The 7,537-nt window shown below is 33.1% G+C and overlaps 2 pseudogenes; both read right to left on the bottom strand.

Moving 5' to 3' along the window:
* Positions 1-452: 452 nt before the first annotated feature.
* Positions 453-2,134, bottom strand: LOC131635439 (uncharacterized; annotated as a pseudogene).
* Positions 2,135-3,546: 1,412 nt separating this feature from the next.
* Positions 3,547-4,444, bottom strand: LOC131635438 (uncharacterized; annotated as a pseudogene).
* Between the last annotated feature and the right edge of the window lie 3,093 nt (positions 4,445-7,537).

Below are 7,537 nucleotides of genomic sequence, written 5' to 3'. Positions count from 1 at the left end.
GTATTATTAACAATATTTTATCATTAAAAAAATCCAAGATCAAAACCAAAGCTATAATTTTTTTAAAAGAAGCTATATATATATATATATATATATATATATATATATATATATATATATATATATATATATATATATATATATTATTTGTAACAATCAAAACTAAATATTTTTTAGCTTAAATATACTTTTCGTCCCTGTAAGTTAGCGTGTTTTTGATTTTCGTCCCTGTAAGTTATTTTTTTGGGTTTTAGTCCCTATATTTTACTTTTTGCTTGAGGTTTAGTCCCTATATTAAAAACACATAAAAGAAACCAAAATAAAACAGTGCCACAATGATAAGTGGAGGCGCCAAATGGATTGGAGTAAGCACACCCTGTTTCCAATTCAATTGGTGTCTGTGTGTCAATTGCCTTGGCCTCAATGCTTTTGCTGCTTTTTTCAAACTCCACTTACAAAATAATGAGTTGACATTGTTCTTTTACTTCATCTTTAAGCATCTCACGAATAAGATTTCGTTCAAACCAACAACAACCATTAGAGCCCTCGGTCCATCTTCCATCACCTATATAGAAATTGTCACGAGAACTAAAAGTAATTTGCTTAAGTGATTTTGCACTCCTCAATAGGTGACTAGCTAACTCAATTATATTCGTTGAACAAACACAACCATGTAGCTGCACATACTTTAAATCATTATGAAAAAATCCTGCATATTCTCTTCTTTGCCTATGAGTTCCAATCATATGTGATTTTTTCTCGTGTGCATTTTGAATCTGAAAATTGAAAAATAACCGTCATAATACTAAAATAGATGATTTATACATACAAACATTTTAAATTTTCATTAGGCATGTGACTATTTAGATGAGGATAATAAAACTTGTATTATTTATAAAAATACAAGTTTAATTTCATAAGATTGATTTGCATATGACTATTTTGAAAATTATTATTCATAAAAATAGTAAAATTGTAAGATAGTACTTAAAAAATAACAAAACAAAAAAACAAAAGGGTTGAATTACTTACCGTTACAGAAAGTTTTTGAAGACGTTGAGAAGCCATCAATATCTATCTTATAAAAATCGAGATTCTTATGGCAACAATTAATTATGGTCAAATGACGTAACTTTGCACTGATAATTTTCAAATCACAAGTGAACCTTCAATTTTTAAAGATGATGTCTTCAAGTTGGAGACATTTAGAAAATAAATGAGGCATGACTTTAGTTTGAACACATTCATGGAGTCCATCCAACACAATTATTGTCAAATTTTCCATTTTAGAAAAATCGACAAACTTAGAAATCTTACTAGCTATAGAGCTAAACTTGGATAACTTGTGAGACTTAATGTTCACTCTGTGCGAAAGTCCAAAGTATTTAGACTTAGAATGATATTCAAAGGAAGAGAGATTTGATGCACTAATATCTATATTCCACGGGCTCGAAACTATATCCCCGCACTTAATGTTCAAATGAAGCAATGTTGAACTGATTATTTTTAAGTCAGATCTCAAAGGAATTAGATGCAATACAAGAGTTGCCAAATTCTTCAATTCCGAAAATTCTATATGTTGTGCTATGTGGCAGTTCTGTAGATGCAAATACGTCACAGAATTATTGTTAGATAAGAAAGGAAACGAAAAATTGTATGGCTTTATTATTTCCAAATCAATATCATCATCATCATCATCATCATCATCATCATCATCATGAGTTTTATATGCGAAAAGAAACTCAATACGATTGACACCCTTAACAAGTCCTTTGTGAAGTAATCTATCAATGACATCAGTATGATCACGGCCTAATGGAAAATTTACTCGAATTGAACGGATCATATCACCATGATATTTTAACATGAAATTATCCAATCTTGTGGCAAATTGAGATTGAGCCTCTTGAAGGAGTGACATGGTTTTTGGTAATTCAAGCATTGTATTATAATGATCAAACATGTTATGGAGATGAAAATTGAGATCCTTCCGTAATCCCCATTCGTGATACCATTGTTTGGACAAAGCACTAGTTTTCACCAAAGTCTTCAAACTTAACTTTGAAAAGATATGTGATATAATACAATCGGGTAATTCAGTAGACTCACTCTCGAGTTTTTTAACGCTGTTCATTGTTGCTGCAATAAACTTTATAATTAGAATCATAGGACTATTTATATACACCCTAATTGGGCTTGGACCTACTTAACTTAAATTATATTTAAATATTAAATCTAATAAAATATTTAATGACAAGGCTATTCCGTAGCTTTCTGTTATAAGATTGATTTTGACCAAGAATATCGTCGGACGGTTTGGATAAAAACTTGGAGAACTAAGATTTATAATTTCAGTTTAAATTAAATTGTACTAACAAGAATACTTGAATTTCGCGATTCTAATGCATTCACTGCCTTTTTATAGGTTTCCGCCTGCGGTTTTTTTAACAAATAATTTCATATGTAATCCGAAAATTTTATTAATTTATTAATTAAAAAATGGAATCCGAAAGTTTTATATTTAAATTTAGTGTATCTATGTGGAGAGAGATGCATATAATATGTTGTGTTTATAATTTTAAAACATATATTGGTCTCAAGCACATAGATTATCCTTTCATCTTAACAAAAATTTCATTAAATTAAAACTATGAGCAAATGTTTGAGGGTGGCGGTCTTTAAAATATGTATATTTACTTTTAGAGTTATAAGTGGTAGTGCATGTAATTGTATTTAAAATATTATTAAATTATTATAATATATCAAACGAACATATAGAAAATAAATGATTAGAATAACATTTTTTAATATTTCATAAATAAAAAAAAGATAAAATATTATATTTTTATAGGTTATTATCGCTATGAAAATGATAAATTCTTATTCATATTTAAATTTGTTTGTTGTGAATAGATAAATTAAATATTTCTAAAAACTTTAAAATATGCATATTTATTAAAATTTGTATAGTGTTTGATTGCTATACACTAAAAATGTAAAACAGTTTTGCATATCATTACATAGAAAACAAACAATCTGTTATATCATTTAAATTTTTTAAAAATAAAAGTATGTTTTAATTGAATATATATTGTGATTAGTTGAAATTATAAAACTATTTTATATTGTCCAGAAATCAACCTTTTATTTATTTATATATATTTTTCGCATGCCCGCCAAGTAAATTGGGCATAAAAGTCATGTCCGTCCCGCCAAGATAGCGGGTTGGCGGGCGGCGGGCTTACCCGCCTATTTTTATTTATATATTTTTGGATTTAATATACTTCACCCCCTGCCATTATAGCGAGTTTTGGTTTAGGCCCCTTGAAGTTTTTTTTTTAATTAAATGCCCCTTATAAAACCCAAAACCTGGATTTACCACACCCTTTTACTCCACATGTTGACTGGGCTTTGAAACAGTGGCCACGGTGACATTTGTTTGCTGAATGGGACAATTATAAGTTTGACAAAACCAATTAAAACACTACACCACGTACTTTTACATAAACCTAAGAAATTAAAACCAAAAAAACCAGTCACAGAAACTATAATCTCTCATTCACTCACTCCAGTACTTATCATCACCATCTTTATCCAATTCATCCCTATCACTATCCTCACCATCCTCAACCAAACTCTCCTTAAACATCACAACATCCTCCACAGCTGCATTTCTAAACAAACCAACATCAGAAGCACCAGACACCATGTGATACCCATGTGACCTAAGATCCTTAGGCCCATTAAACGGCAACGCAAAACCAGACAAAAAAACATCATCTTTTTCACTTTTCCTCTTCAACACCTTCTTCTCCGCTTCCCTCAGTGTCTCCCTCACTTTCATATTCCCTGGATCCCACAAATACCCCATACTCGCACTCAGATCCAACGGTCCCATTTGAATACAATCGAAGCACGAACGATTGGATGGGCTGACCCACGAACTCCGGTGGGTGGAAAACGGCAAAAGGATACGACTTTAGCAGCGGATTTGGCGGATTCGACCATTGAGAACATGATTCCTTGCCGCGGTTTGCGAAGCTGCGAGCGCATGGAGACACGGGAGGGTATCGGAGATGGTGTCGTGGCCGTGTTCCATGTCGATGACGACGAAGTCGTAGCCGGAGAGGCCGGCAATTTCGGCGAGAGTTGAGGAGAAGGTGAGGAGGAAGAGGCCGTAGAGAGTTTCGCCGGAGCGGAGACGGGCTTTGAGGTTGCGGTAGGAAGGGGATGTTATTGTGGTGGTGATGGAGGTGGAGGAGTCGTCTGGGAAGGAATTGAGAAGGGATGGGGTGTTTGATCTGGTGGAGTTGGTTATGGAGAAAGAGAATGAGTTGGGTTTGGGTTTGAGATTGAGATTGGGGTTTGTGGGTAAAAAAGAGAGGGTTGTGATTTTTGGTTTTGGTGGTGTGAGTGAGAAGGAGATGGTGGCGGTGTTCGCCATTGTTGTTGTTGAGTTTTCTTTTGCGGAGAAGTGATGAGTGTAGTTGTTGAGAGTGATGGTTTCCGTGGTAGATTTGTTTTGCCTTTGTAGTTGGTTTTGTCTTTTGCCACATCATCGATTAAAGTCAAAGCCCAGTCAGCAAATATGGTAAAAGGGTTAGGTAAATCCAGGATTTATAAATTATAAGGGGCATTTAATTTAAAAAAAATATTCAGGGGGCCTAAATCAAAACTCGCTATAATGGCAGGAGGGCTTAATATACTTAACCTTATATTTTTTAATAGATTAATAGGCTTTTTTTACCTTTTAATTAAACTTCTCACTTATTTTTTAAAATAATTTTTTATAAAAGCAACTTTTTAACAAATTTACTTAAAAAATATTACATATATTTATAAATAAATGTATAAAATAAATCATAAGAATTGCAATTACTATAATTAACTAAAAAAAGAGTGAGTTTTGGGGGAGAGGCGGGCTTTGGCGGGCGGCGGGCTTTGGCGAGGCGGATATGACGGGTGGCGGATTTTGGCGGAGCGGACTTTGGCGAGCTGCAGGCCTAAAATCCTAATCCAACCCGCCATATTTTGGCAGGTGCGCGGGCCGGTCCGGCGGGCCACAGTCCGTTTTGCCACCCCTACTTGTCATGTCATATTAGTTTTTTTAAATTAAAATTGTATTTTAATTGGATACATGGTTTATCAGTATAAAAATATTTTATACTGCATATCCTTTTTCTCATATATATATATGGGATAGGATCAAATGACACCAAGGTGTCAAAGTTTAATTTGACACCAAAATCTCAACCGTTAAAAGAATTGATCTAACGGTGATACTAAATGAAATAAAATAATAATAAAAAAATACATAGCATATTTTTCTCCTAAAAAATAGGCTATTTAGTATCACCGTTAGATCAATTCTTTTAACGGTTGAGATTTGGTGTCAAATTAAACTTTGACACCTTGGTGTCATTTGATCCTATCCCTATATATATATATATATATATATATATATATATATATATATATATATATATATATATATATATATTAGTTGAATCTTCTACTTTTATTTTTGCCTTAAATGCAACTTTGATCCTTTTATTATGTCTATTTTTCAATTTTGGTCCCTCATTTCAAAACCCGGTTTAGATAGTCCCTCTATTTTGTATTATGAAAGATTTTAGTCCCTACTCAAATCTGGTACATTTTTTGATGACGTGGCACTGTTTAGGGATTACTATACTTATTTAATTTTCCTAGTCATATTCAACAATATTTTTAATTAGATTATATATTAATATATAAACTGAAAAACATTTTTAAATAGAATTTGTTATGATAACTGAACCCTAGAATGGATAATAGTTCTTCTTCTTCATAGCCATCCGTAGCCGTTTCCCCCAAATCGAAAAACCTAAATCCCAACTTCATCTTCTTCCTTAGCAAAGCTTCAACTCTACATCTCATGGGACGAGATCAGTCATTCCTGTCCGAATCAAGGTGTTCGTTTACACCAACTACTGAGTCAGGGTTAAAAAGAAGTCATAGATGTTGGTAACACAGAGTCACCATTGATGACATCATGGACACATGGGCTGAAGAAATTTGGAGTGGAGGAGTTTGTTGGAAAAGATGACATGGGCTGAAGATAAGCCCGGGCAGCTTGCTTAATGAGATGATTGCGGTGTGAGGTGAAGGAAGCATGTCTCTGAGTGATGTGTATGAAGTGAAAGGAGATTTGAGTAAGAGAAGCTCCAAATCTAAGCTGGTTGTGCGGAGGGGTGGCTTCTTTGCTGAACCGTAGAAGAGAAGATGAAATAAAAATGTGGAAAATAAGGCGCTCTCATAAATATTGGACTATCAAAATGGAGTAATTGAATTATTATGACATACAATGAGTCATCTCTATCATATTGTTTTGAATTTTTCTCTATTTTATATACAACTCCATTCCAAAATAATTCATGTATCAATATTTTATAATTCACCGAAATGAGAAATTACATCAACTATTTTCATAAAGTAATAATTATAAAATTTATAAAATGTATTTGTTTTAAAAAAATATACTTGTTTTAAATAATATGTTTTTTATAATAATTTTTATAAAATTGTCATCTTTAAATAATTTTTATTATATATTTTAAAAAAATTATATTAATTTATCTTCATAAATATTTCTTTTCATAAAAAACGAATTTAATAAAAAAATGTATTTATCCACATGGCTAGTGACAAATAGGCAGCATATATGCCACGTCATTAAAAAACACTCCCAGATTGAAAGTGAGACCATTTTACTTTTTTTTTTTACCAAAGGGACCATTTTACTTAGAAACTCAAAATAAGGGGACTATCTAAACTGGTTTTTGAAATGAAGGGATCAAAATTTTTTTTTTATATAAACCAGACTTTCATTGAAAAGAAAAAAGGAGTACAAAAACACAAGGGGGGGACCAAGCCAAAACCCCTTAAGAGAAGAGTCTAAGCCTAGGGGTACCCTCCATGTCTAAGAGATACTCCCGAACTAAAACCGAATGCAAAACGGAGAACCAATGATAATTACGCAACGCCAAACCGAGATTCGCAAGAAGATCCGCACAAAAATTGGCCTCTCTATAAGCATGAGTTAATATAAACTCAATAGAACGAGTATACTCCAAACAACCGAGCCAACGAGATCGAATCTTCCAAGGAACCAAACTATTATCAGAAAAAGCTTTAGCCACTAATAAACAGTCAGACTCCAACCAAACCTTTTTAAAACCCAGCTCTTTCATTTTTTCCATAGCAGTGATGGCTGCAAGAAACTCAGCCAAAACTGCATCTCCCTCTCCAAGGAAATTACAAAAGCTACCAATATGTTCCGCATCCGAGTTGCGAAAGATGCCTCCACACGCCATAATCATAGGGATTCCTCTAGCAAGCCCGTCGACATTCACCTTAATCCAACCCTTCGCCGGAGGACTCCAAATGACGTCAATCATATTCATCGGTTTACTAGGATGAATTAAAACATCGAAGCATTTGAGAATGGTAAAACTGGCTATGCTATTAGAAGAGCATTTGGTAGTACTATTCCCAA

The sequence above is a fragment of the Vicia villosa genome, unplaced genomic scaffold, assembly GCF_029867415.1.
Source record: "Vicia villosa cultivar HV-30 ecotype Madison, WI unplaced genomic scaffold, Vvil1.0 ctg.001488F_1_1_1, whole genome shotgun sequence".
In the NCBI taxonomy this organism is placed as follows: Eukaryota; Viridiplantae; Streptophyta; class Magnoliopsida; order Fabales; family Fabaceae; genus Vicia; species Vicia villosa.
The sequence above is the reverse complement of the archived record's forward strand: the minus strand, read 5'-3'. Positions and strand labels throughout refer to the sequence as shown.